Source organism: Triturus cristatus, chromosome 9 (assembly GCF_964204655.1).
Source record: "Triturus cristatus chromosome 9, aTriCri1.1, whole genome shotgun sequence".
Taxonomy (NCBI): domain Eukaryota; kingdom Metazoa; phylum Chordata; class Amphibia; order Caudata; family Salamandridae; genus Triturus; species Triturus cristatus.
Window position 1 is genome coordinate 1,038,568,583 of NC_140592.1, and position 13,627 is coordinate 1,038,582,209.

General features: G+C 48.3%; 1 protein-coding gene across 4 annotated transcripts in view; it reads right to left on the reverse strand.

The window, feature by feature from the left end:
• Positions 1-13,627, reverse strand: part of FERMT2 (FERM domain containing kindlin 2) — a 601,536-nt gene that overhangs the window by 364,446 nt on the left and 223,463 nt on the right. The gene's annotated exons all lie outside the window — the stretch shown is intronic.

The window sequence follows — 13,627 nt, forward strand, 5'->3', positions numbered from 1 at the left end:
AGGATGCGCATTTCGTATCAGACGGCTTCGTGGCACCGCGTCCCGCCTATCCTCATATGTATAAGATCGCGCCGGCTGCGCGTTCCGTATGCGACGAGTGCACACTGCCAGGCCCTGTGTTACGTCAGACGTATGGTGTCACGCCGGGTACGCCATTCCCTCTTTTTTTTTTTATGTCTCAAAACTATATCTAAATAAGTTTAAAGTGTATATGAGAGCAAGCGATAATCTAAAATATTTTAAGCTTTTACATATTTCTAACTGTAATAAACTATTATGGTAAATATATTTTCTCAAAATTGCGTCTGGTGCGGCCTGCTTGCACGTTGGTTCCTAACATTTCCCATTGTAACAGTTGGAGGACTCCAACCATTTTAGTCATTCTCTCTACAACGTTTGATGAGGCACCTTCTGCTTAGAGAGCTTTTTTGGAATTTGTTTTGCTGTGTACACATCTTGTAGTACACACAACATGCAACGATCTTAATCAATATCCATGCTCTGTTCAGTAGCCTTCCACGTGTGATGGCCATGCATCAAACGTTACATCAAAAAAAAAAAATGTGAATTACACGATGCCCCTGGAGGGGGGTGTGTGCGCAGTATTGTGCTGCCTTTCAGCCTGGGTATTGGTGGCTCGAAGGGGTATTATCCTAGATCAAATGTGACAAACAGTAAAGAGTAATGTGTAGATTGGTGTTGCAGTATGCTCTGTTGTCAGGCTTTACCAGTATAGTAGTGTGTCATATGTGAGACTTTCAGATTCACGTTTGACATGCATTGCTGGACTGTAATGAGCGTTATCACTGTGTATGACGTAGCCTCACTGCTGATCCTCCCTCCATCCGAGCACATTCACATGTGTGCGCTTCGCGATAGCAACACTTTTAATAATACTGCACACCATTGACATGCGTGTGCGCATATCCACAAGCTTGACAACGACGTGATGCTGTCCATTCAATCTTTTCGGACAGCATCTCATTAGCGATAGTTGCCGCCTCCCGGTACATGCTACATTAATGTAAATTGCGGATTGTGGGACGTCAAAACTGCAACAGAGACACATACATAAGTACACTTCCTGCCCAAGCAGGAACTGAACAACGGACCAGTTCATAAAGTGTTCCGTGGAGTTGGAGGTTTCAGCTGTTGTAGGCGTGGATACTTTGCGGAACACTGCGATTCTCCACCATGCCAACCCACTTTGGGGAATGCAATTTTTTCGACACAAAACCGGCTGCTACCACTATGGAAAAGAATCCCACTATGGTAATGAACTCCTTTGCCCAGAATGCACTGTTTATTGAGGGTAGAGTCAATGACATAAAATATGAGCAGCTGTGGGGGTTTGTGTTGATGCCAGTGATCAAGGGCAGTTGGCCCGAAACATGTTTGGCGCTTTTTGACATGGAGGAGTAACGCGCTGTTTTTTGCTTACCTGCAATAAAGAAAGGATATACCTCTCACTACGTAGGCATTCTCAAGCAGGGAAACTTTTTGTGATGGACACAATATATATATACATACACACACACACACACATATATACACACACACACATATACACACACACATATATATACACACACCTATATATACACACACCTATATACACACACACACACATATACACACACACACACATATACACACACACACATATACACACATACACACACACACACACACACACACACATATATATATATATATATACACACACACATATATACACACACACACACATATATATACACACACACACATATATATATACACACACACATACACACATACATACATATACACACACACACTGAAAAAACGAAAGTTACAGGGACATTATAGTTAGGCTCTGATATCACTCACATAAAACCATTGAACTGAAGCGATTATAGCTACCTGAGCTAACGATAACGGTCGCCCTCGTAATGCACTGCTTCTGACCTCCCATATTACATCACTCATGACATGGTCTGTAACATCACTGATGACATCATCCACAGAATCACACACACTCAAACCCACTAACAAACCATATAACCGCTCATACATCCACACACACCACATAACTACTCCCCCAGTCACGGACCCATACAACTACTGATACATACACAGTTGCTCACTCATACAGCCACTCAGAGCTACTAACAAAACTACTCCCTCACCCATACATTCACTCTTTCATAAAATCACTTACAAACCCATTTACACATTGAAACGAACACGCTCAATCACTCACCTAAATAGCCACTCATACAGACGCGGACTGTGTAATACAGCTCCTCATACATCCACCCACTTAAATTTACACTCACTCAGCCACTTGCTCACCCATACACCCAATTAAACACTCACATGCCCATATAGCTACCCACCCCTACAGTCACTCACATAGCCACACACCCCCACCCACACAGCTACTCACTCGCCTATACAGCCATTAACACACCCACTCATCCACCCATACAGCTACTCACACAGCCATATCCCCCCACCCACACAGCTACTCATTCACCCATACAGCTATTTACACACCCATTCATCCACCCATACAGCTACTCACATAGCCCCCTCACTAACCCACACAGTCTTTCACACACTCACTCACCAATACAGCCACTTACCCATACACCAACTCGGACAGGCACTAACAAGATTCAGACAGTCTCACAGCTGCTCAGATCCTTGTAACCTTTGCTTTTTTTCCGTGAATTCCTAGATTTTAAAAATAATTCTAGCTCTTAACGTTTTTCTCCAAATTCGTGAATACGTTGCAAATTCATAAATCAAAAGCAGCCATTCAATAGACACCAGCACATTTAAAATTTACAACTATATAAGTGAATGGGTGCATTAGTGTCTGGGTGGGTCTGTGAGGTGGGTCTGAGTATCTGAATGTTTTTTTCTGCAATATTCGCAGAACCGTTGCGATGTAACCCTGGGGGGTGAGGGGAAGCACGCTGAGCGTTGCGATAAATTTGCGAATACTGCATCTGGAAAAAAACTTGGAAGTGTTGTACACATAAGGAGTCCCTCAACGACCCATTTAGCACACCCTTGGGGTCAGGGTGAAGTCTGGGCAGAGTTCCAGAAAAACTCTGCCGCACTCTGAGTTCCGCCAGTGGCAAAGACTGTCAAGTCACGCTGCTTGCACTGGTTTTTAAAGCCGGGAATTTGCCCTGCGCTGTCAAATCAGCAGGAACACTACATGTCACGCCAGTGGGCACTGCTGCTTTCTACCATTTGAGTAGACATTCTACTAGAGTGGTAGCTTCCTTTATGCAAATATCAGATTTTCGAATGAGTAGTCCTGACCTGTGGCAACTGTCAGCGATTAAAAATCTCACCGGGAGAAGGTCTAGTGCGTGATTTTTTCCCCCCCCTTTAACGCTCAACAACTTACTGTTGCCGAGCAGCTAGAGAGAAATAACTCCGCTTTTTTTTTTCAACTTCGCACGGAGCCGGCACAAATCTGCCGGCGGAGCGAAATTCTTCACCTACCCCTTGTCAGGGTACCTCTACCCTGACCCCTTATATAACTTTCAGTCTTTATTTTGAGTCCCCACGGACCATGTCTCCTCATAAAATAGCAGCCACATCTTTCTACACAGGTATTGTCCAGGCAATCACAGCATTACTGTTGGTGTGCATATTTGGGTTGCTAATTATTTGCGAAAGCTCGGCATTTCTAGATTCACAAATATGTTTTCCCATAAATGTCAAAGGCTACTGATCTGATTTATACCAAATCACAACAAGCATTTGCAATGCAATAGGTCTCGCATTTACGCGAGTTTAAGCTATTGGCATTGTAATTAACAATGCCTTTTATTTAGATTTAAAAAAATAAAAATAATAGGCAGTCATTTACAATGCCAATAGCTTAAACTCTTGTAAATGCGAGACCTAATGCATTGCAAATGCTGGTTTGTTTTGCTAATAACTTTGGTGCCGTTTGACCAATCTTTCCAAAATTTTCAAAACTAGTTTGCCACTTACTTCAGCTGCTGTCTGGAACGTTTCAGGGTGATTTGTCAAGCGGGCTGAGAAAAAGGAGGGGTCCCAAAACACTTTCCCGCCATGCAATTTCCTATAGGGATTTTAGACACGACAACAGCATGAATCTCTAAATGGAATTATACCAAATTTGTCAGAAAGCTAAATCTTGGTCCAGAAAGATCTTTGTTACTTGGTGTAAATCCATTCAGTAGTTTTGGAGTTATTAAATAAAAAAGATGCATGTATATCTAGGGACACAGAGGGTCTGTGGATCCTGCTGAGATCTTATTGGCTTCAACCAGGAAGTGTTGGCAGCCATCTTGGGACTTGGGACTCAGGACTCTGCCTGAGTCCCAAGAAAAATGCAAAAAAAAAAAATTTTTTTTTAAAAAAAAGGGGACAGAGTAGGAATTTCATGAACCACTAGGCCCACAGGGATCCTGCTGGGGGCCAAAAGGAATATGCTACTTACCAGTATGCATCTGTTCTTGGCATGTAGAGCTGCAGAGTTGTACACTTAGCATAGATCGCCATCTGGTGTTGGGCCCGGATGTTTGCAGTTTGTTTTTCTTCTTGGACAGTCTTTGGAAGTCACGAGTTTGGTGACTCCTCCTTCGGTCCGTACTGCGCATGGGCTTCGGCTCCATCCTCAGATTGTTTTTCGCCAACAGGGAAATGATGGAGCGTAGTAATAACAGTGAGAAACCCATGTGTTGTATCTAAATAAGATGTACTGGAACGGATACAGGTAGCCGGGGAGGCGGGTGGGCGTGTACAACTCTGCAGCTCTACATGCCAAGAACAGATGCATACTGGTAAGTAGCATATTCCGTTCGAGGCATATGAGCTGCAGATTGTACACTTAGCATAGATTATATAGCAGTACCCAACCCTAGCGGCGACCACCGGTATCCGTTGCAGCGGTTTGAAAAAGTGTCTTTAGTACAGCCTGGCCCACCCTAGCTTGCTGCTTGGAATGCACATCTACACAGTAGTGTTTTGTGAAGGTGTGCGGTGTAGACCATGTGGCTGCCTTGCAGATGTCATCTAAGGGTATATTCCCTAGAAAAGCCATAGAAGCCCCTAACTTTCTTGTAGAGTGGGCTTTAGGGGGAACAGATAATGTTCTCTTTGCCTTTTGATAGCAAATTTGTATGCATTTTACAATCCACCTAGCTATCCCTGATTTTGAAATGGGGTTGCCTTTATGTGGTGGAGAGAAGGAAACGAACAATTGTTTAGTCTTCCTGAAGGGTTGCGTTCTTTGTATGTAGTATAGTAACGCCCTTTTTACATCAAGCGTGTGTAAGGCCCTTTCTGCAACAGATTGGGGTTGCGAAAAGAAGACAGGTAATTCCACTGATTGATTGAGGTGGAAGGGGGATATGACTTTGGGCAGAAACTTCGGATTGGTGCGAAGTATGACCTTGCTGTGATGCATTTGTATGTAGGGTTCCTGTATGGTGAACGCTTGTATTTCACCAACCCTTCTAAGGGAAGTGATAGCTACAAGGAAAGCTGTTTTCCAGGTGAGAAACTGTAGCTCACATTTGTGCATTGGTTCGAAGGGCGGACCCCATTAGACGTGTAAGAACCAAATTTAGATTCCATACAGGGGAAGGTGGTGCCCTGGGAGGAATTACTCGTTTAAGGCCTTCCATGAAGGCTTTAATAGCGGGCACTCTGAAGAGTGATAAATGCTGCCTGTTTTGTAGATAGGCAGCGATCGCTGCTAGGTGTAGGCGTATGGATGAATATGCCAGGTTACACCTGTGAAGATGGAGCAGATAGCATATTATGTGCTGTATGGATGCATCTAGAGGGTTGATTGTATTGTTACGGCAGTAAATTACAAATCTTTTCCACTTTGCGGCATAGCATGCTCTAGTGGTAGGGCGTCTGGCTTCCATGATGATGTTCATGCAATCAGGGGGAAGGTTAAGGTATCCGAATTCTAGGATTTCAGGAGCCAGATCGCCAGGTTGAGCTGAGCTGGGTCCGGGTGCCTGATTTCTCCATGGTTCTGGGTTAGGAGGCATGGGGATAGATGCAATTTTTGATGTGGTACCACTGACAGTTGTAGTAGCGTGGTGTACCACGGCTGCCTGGCCCACGTCGGAGCTACCAGAATGAGTGTGAGGGAGTGCTGTTGTAGCTTCCTGACCACTAATGGAATTAGTGGGAGAGGTGGAAAGGCGTATGCAAATCTGCCTGACCAGTTCATCCATATCGCATTGCCCTTGGACAATGGGTGTGGGTATCTGGCGGCGAAGCTTGGGCATTTTTTGTTTTCGTGGGTGGCGAAGAGGTCTATCTGAGGATGCCCCCACTGTTGGAAGAATGGGTGAAGAACTTGTGGATGCAGTTCCCATTCGTGTAGTTGTTGTGTTTGTCTGCTGAGCAGATCTGCCATGGTGTTTTGTACGCCTGGAACGTGCTGTGCCAGGAGAAAGATGTTTTGGGGAATTGCCCATCTCCATATGCTCTGGGCTAAGCGGGAGAGCTGGGGAGAGTGTGTCCCCCCCTGTTTTTGTATATAATACATCGCAGTCATATTGTCTGTGCGAATGAGGACTGCTTTGCCCGAAATCTGTTTTTGGAAAGATTTTAGGGCTAGAAAGATCGCCAAGAGCTCCAGATGGTTGATGTGGAGCGATTTTTGCTGTGGCGTCCATAGACCTTGCATGGTGAGGTGTAGGAGGTGCGCTCCCCAGCCGGAGAGCGATGCGTCCGCTGTTAGAATCACCTGAGGAACCGGGTCCAGGAACGGCCGCCCTTTGGAAAGGTTTGTGGTGTTCCACCACTGCAGAGTGTGATGTGTGCGGCCGTCCACCAACACCAGATCCGTCAGCTGACCCTGGGCCTGGTTCCACTGTTGTGCTAGGCACTCTTGAAGTGGACGCATGTGGAGTCTTGCATGTGGCACTATGAAGATGCAAGACGCCATCATTCCTATGAGCTTCATAAACACTCTTGCTGGAAGAGAGTGTTGAGGAAGGAATGTTTTGCGTAAGGCTTGAATGCTTGTGATTCTGGCTGAGTTTGGATAGGCAATACCCTTGGAGGTGTCTATAGTGGCCCCGAGATATTGCTTTGTGTGAGATGGTATGAGGTGGGACTTTTGGTAGTTCACCGTGAAGCCTAGCTGGTGGAGCAGTTGGATGGTGCTGTTTGTATGCTGCACACATTGGTCGTAGGACGCGGCTTTTATCAGCCAGTCGTCCAGGTAAGGGAAGACGTGAATGTGTTGACGTCTGAGGTGTGCTGCTACTACTGCTAGGCATTTGGTAAACACCCGCGGTGCGGTGGTGACCCCGAAGGGGAGAACCGTGAATTGGTAATGTTGCCCGTCCACCACGAACCTGAGGTATTTCCTGTGAGAGGGGTGTATTGGAATGTGAAAGTATGCGTCTTTCAGATCCAAGGTTGTGAGAAAGTCTCCCTGGCAGAGGAGTGGGAGGACTTGCTGTAGGGTGACCATGTGAAAATGGTCTGAGTGTATGTAGGCATTTAGAGGCCGGAGGTCGAGAATGGGTCTGAGGGTCCCGTCTTTCTTTGGTATTAAGAAATATAGGGAGTAGACCCCTAGATTTTGTTGATTGACGGGGACCTGCTCTATAGCGTGTTTTTGGAGGAGTGAGAGTACCTCTTGTTTGAGCAGTGTGGAATGTTCTTGAGACATTGGACGGTGCCTTGGTGGGATATTGGGTGGGGTAGATGTTAGTTCGAGACAGTACCCTGACCGAATGATTTGGGTTACCCATTTGTCCGATGTTATGGACTCCCATACGTGGATAAAGTTTTGTAGTCTGCCCCCGACCGGAGTGGAATGGTCTGGGGGGAGCGGAGGGGAGTCATTGTGCGGGGGGGGGTGGCAGAACGGGTGTTGTTGGTTTTGCCCCTGCCCTTATTGTTGTTACCCCTGTAACCACCTCTCTGATTGCCCTTTGAAAAGGTATTTTGAGGAGGGGACTTGTAGGAGGTAGAGGCGTTATCGGTGGAGGAGCCTCTGCCTGTGCCACGAAAGGACGAGCGTCGAAAGGAACGTTTGGAGGCTTGTGTTTGGAGTGCCCCCATAGACTTTGCTGTGTCTGTGTCTTTCTTCATCTTTTCGAGCGCTTCGTCTACCTTTGGCCCAAAGAGTGTTTCCTGGTCAAAGGGGTGATTGAGTATGGATGCCTGGACTTCAGGCTTGAAACCTGAGATCCTGAGCCAGGCGTGGCGACGAAGCAGGACACTGGTATTTATGGCCCTAGAAGCAGTGTCGGCTGCATCGAGGGCACACTTAATGGAGGTGTTTGTAATTAGTTTACCCTCCTGTATCAGGTCATGAGCCTTGTGCTTGTATTTTTCTGGAAGGTGCTGCATAAGAGCCTCTAGTTCGTCATAGTGTGCTCTATCATATCGCGCAAGCAGTGCTTGTGTGTTTGCAATGCGCCACATGTTTGCAGCTTGGGAGGCGGTGCGTTTACCAGACGCGTCCAGAAGTTTAGATTCTTTGTCTGGCAGTGGGGCATCTCCTGAGGATTGGGAGTTAGCCCGCTTTCTAGCTGTGGAGACAACTAGGGAATCTAGGGGAGCAGGGCCCTTGATGTAAGCAGGGTCTGTGGGTGCCGCCTTATACTTCTTCTCTATTCTAGGGTTCAGTACTCTGGCTCTGACAGGGTCTTTGAACACCTCTGTAGCGTGCTTGGTGACACCCTTAAGCATGGGTAAAATGGAAGTGGATTTGTCTTGTATATCAAATGTATCCAGTAGGAAGTCTTCTTCTACTGGTTCACTGTGCATGTCCACCCCATGGTAGTGTGCTGCTCTCTGCACTAAATGGTGAAACCCTAAGGAGTCCTCTGGAGGAGACGGTCTTGATGGGTATAAGTCGTCCTGAGGTACATTGGGTATATCAGGGTTATTGTAATCCTCCCATGGATCTGGGGTCCCTGGTGGAGTGGGATCCATTGGGGCGTCCGCCGGGTAATTGTCCGGATCCCCATCATCCGGATCTGGGGATGGGGTCGGATCGTAGTGAGGTACAGGTGGCGGAGACCTGTGAGGTGGAGGCGGTGGAGGAGGTGGAGGGGGTAGGGGAGGCGGTAGTGGGGAGGGCACTCTGAGGGGAGAAGTGGCAGAGTCCTTCCTTTTGGGTGGAGGAGGAGGAGCCGGAGCATCAAGGCGTCTTTTCTTGGTAGTTAAAGTCAAAAGCCCAGTCTTTGGATCTTTGGACAAAGTCTTTTGTAAAGGGTCTGGTGTAAACAGAGCCAATGGTGTCGAGTCGTCTGTCGGCACCGGTGATTTCGGAACCGGGGGTTTCGATGGTCTGTGTGCGCCATGCTTTTTTGAGGTCTCCGGGTGTTTCGGCGTCGAATGATGTTTCGGCGCCGGAGCATCGGTGCCGACAGATTTGTGTTTGTGTTTGGTCGGCACCGAGTGTCCAGGCTTCGGCACCGGTGGTTTCGGAGTCGAGCTGGATTTTGCAGTCTTCGGTGCCGGATGCTGTTTTTCGGCACCGGGTGTCGGCTGGCTCGATCCCGAGCTGCCATGAGACTTTGGGAGCTTCGACACCGGGCCCGAAGGTGGGGTGATCGAAGTTTTGGTTTTGGTTTTGCCCAGGCCGGCAGGCGAGGGAGTAACCTGAGTCTCTTTGGTTTTCGGCGTGGGGGTAGGAGGGGGCATATTACTCACGGCCCGCTGCGCTGGTGTAATGTCCTCCACGTCGGAGTCGTCGGCCTCGGAAGCGCTGACGACGTCTTCCTCCTGCTCGGTGTGAGTTTGCCCCGAAGCTTCGGCGTCGTCTCCGAAGATGTCCGGTGGAGCTGCAGAGGATGAGTGCGCCATGGTGCGTCGAGCTCTTCGATCTCGGATGGTCTTCTTCGATCGAAAAGACTTGCAGGCGGGGCAGTCTCTGGCCTCGTGTTCCGGAGAGAGGCAAAGGTTACACACCTGATGGAGGTCGGTGTGGGGAAATTTAGACCCACATTTTGGGCACTTTTTGAACGGAGTCCTTTCCATCGGCCGGGACCGGAGTCGCGGAGGGCCCGAAGGCCGGTGTCGATGTACGGGATGGAGAAAGTGCCGCTTCGAGAGATGAAGATGATGAAGGAACTCGAAGAATCGAGGATTTTCCGTCGAGGCTGGAACCGTAGAAGTTCGAAGCCGGAGCACGAAGTATCACATCCGAGCCCGATGGCGGAAAAAAACAATCTGAGGATGGAGCCGAAGCCCATGCGAAGTACGGACCGAAGGAGGAGTCACCAAACTCGTGACTTCCAAAGACTGTCCAAGAAGAAAAACAAACTGCAAACATCCGGGCCCAACACCAGATGGCGATCTATGCTAAGTGTACAATCTGCAGCTCATATGCCTCGAACATATATTTCTTTAGATTTTGCCACAAATTCATATAGGCTCCGCAGCAAAAAAAAATATATTAAACGCAAACGTGTTCTCCCGTGCTTGTTCTCACACCCCCCTGGTGGGCCATGTTCCAGGGGAAAATATTTTAATTAATATGGAGGCACACAAGGGCCCCATCCCTGGGCCGATTTTGGCCCCAGGCACCCTATCCTCAGACCACATTTAAACTGGGAAGGGGCCTGCAGCCCCCCTCCAAGGCCATTTCGATCCTGGTACCCCATGCCTCGGGGCCCAGCTGAATTTAAAAAGGGGAAGGGAGCATGCAGCCCCCTCCCCAGGTCAGCTTTGGCCCCAGGGACCACATCACCGGGGCCCGGCTGCAAAATCAAAGACCGGGCCTCCCAGAGCCATTAATGGCCCTGGGGACCCCATCCCTACGGGCCAGCTACTGGCATGTCCTGGGATGCCCACCCCCGGAACATTGCGGTTTCCCTGCCAGCACTGATGCGGACAGCGAATCCCGTCTTTGAAAGTGCTCCCTCCAAGCAAGAACAAAGTTGCCGCCAAGAGAAAGCAAACAGGCTAGTCTGCTCCCAGCTGGCGGGGGCTTTAAAAATGCTCCAGCAGGCTAGGATAGGACCTCTGATCTGTTTTTCTGCCCACAGGATGTGGGCAGGGAAGCAGATCTGAATATTATTCCTGCCAGCAGGAAGCAGCATTTTTAGCATTTTTAGCTGCTCCCTGCGGGTGGGAGCAATGCTGGCTCCCTCTGGATGTGGGACCCAGCTCAGGACATGGGGGCCTCGCGGCTCTCCCCCCCTCCCCGCCATGACCCCCAACAAGGATATGGGAATGCTGTGGGTGGGCACTGAGGCACCCACCCTGTGCCAGCCCCAGAAGATGGAGTCTCTAGGGCGAAGTCGTCCAAGGATAGGGCCTCCCGCCCTCATAAATACAGTGGTGGGTCCCAGGGCATGAGGTTCCCGGGGCCAAAAACGACAAGGATAGGGGGGTAATGATTCCCCTCCTCTAAACAAATGCACCAAGCCCCAGGTGATGTTGTCCCCAGGGCTAAAATCAGCCCAGAGACAGGGCGATGTGCCCCACTCCGTCACAAAATGTGCGGAGCCCGCGGCCAAAATCGGCCCATGGAGTGGGGCTACACACCCCTCTCCCAGGTTGGCTGCCTTTGGGGTGTTAGCTACAGGTCCTGGCCACAGGCTGGGCCTTGCGGCCAACACCCGCTGCACAGGACCATAGGTCATGCGTGGCATGGGGTAGGCTGCAAGTGGGGGGCTGGCTACACACCCCGCCACTTCTAGCCAAATGCTGTGCGCGGCATAGGGTTGGCTGCATGCTGGGGTTGGTCAGGCCCTACAGCCAACTCCTCGCCATGCATGGCCAAAGGCCATGTACAGTTGGAATTGGATTAACGTGTTGTGATGCAGGTAGATATCACATCGGGATACAGGGAGATGCCCTCCGATGGATCGCATCGATTTTAATGGGAGGAACTCAGAGAATACCCCTCCTTCCCTTCACCTTAGAACCCAAGAGCACCATCCGTGATGTCCCTCAAGGTTCGTCCCTCAGCCCCACCCTCTTCAACACCTAAATGCCACCTGTAGCTGACATCGCCAGAACCCACAACCTCAACATTATATCCTACGCCAATATACACCCAGCTCATCCTCTCAGCAGACCCCACCACCACGAAGACTAACATCCACAACTGCATGAAGAACGTAGCCAACTGGATTAGGACCATCTGTCGGAAGCACAACATGTTCTAAGTGAAGATACAGAGTCCATCTGTACATGTAGGATATTCCTTTATTAGTGGCTTGGTTCCAGCAAAGGTGATCAGGATAGAAGGAGTAGATAGATGGTACAAAGATAGCCCCACCAGGAGCAGGCTCCCAACAGCTCAGCCTGAGTTGACCAACTGCCACTGTAAGCACAGAGAGACACCCAGGCATTCCATGAGGTCATGATACATTCTACAGAGCTATACAGTGGAGAATAGTAGAGAAGTAATCTACTACACATCCTCCTTCCTTAGAGAACGACAACAGAAATAAAGAGAAAGATATGTAAGATACCTCAAATATAACATGAACATGAAAGTACAACAATGAGATGCACATATCTAACAGTGTAATAAAAGAGGTAACAGAAAAACAACTAGCATGAGCAGATATGCAATAAGAAGGAGGAAAACGGAATACCTTAAAACTGCAAATAACATTGCTTTACTACAACACGCCCCATCCCCCTCCCTTAGGAAAGCATGGCTTCGATGAATGAAACCAATGCAACAAAGAAGAGCCACACCCACAACCTCCGCAAACACGGGTACACCACAAGGTAAGCACCCTGGTAAACAAAGGTGAGTGTAGACACTGATCCTTGGGAGAAAAACGACATCCCCAAATAAAAGGTACAACAGGGGTAAGATACAGTCCAGAAGAGTGCAACCTCCACAAAAACAACAATACACCAGAGGGAAGGCATGCTGACACTGATAAAAGTCCGTTAAGGGTAAAGGAAAAAATCTAAATACTAAAGAGAAACTTCTCACTCAAAGTCCTACGAACCTGAAACTCTTGACCACGAGTTCCAAGTAGATGAACCTCAACCGGAGCATAGTGTCAACATGAAAAGATGCCCCATGGGCAGTAACCCTGGGAACTAACCAAACAACCTCCACCAAAAACCACGCAGCTTACTAACCCTGGAAGAATAACACAACCTCCTCTAAATAGGGTACAACACAGGGTACTCACCTTGGAAAACAAGAACTACAACTTCCCCTAAAAAGAGTACACCACAGGGTACTAACCCTGGAAAATTAGAGGCATTGACTACCCCCACAACCTCCCCAAAGAAATACTCTGGAAAAGAACAACCTCCCCTAATAAGGGTACACTACAGGGAGAAGTGCCCTGGAAAAACTGCACAACCTCCTAAAAAAAAAAAATAGAGAACACTATGGAAAGTTGGAAAAAATACAATAAATTAGAGGCGTTGACTACTCCCACAACCCGGAAATGAGTACACTCTACGTACGAAGACTAAATCAGGACACACACCGCCCAAAGGTCCACTACACTTGTGAGCTGTACGTAACACTCACTGTCTAACAACACATTAGAAAAAACTGAATTAGAGCACAGGCAACTGACTACCCACAAACAACACAGCTTCCCCTAAATAGGGTAACCTAGACGGGTAGACCACAGGGTGCTCACTGATATGGTGCGCAGACCTC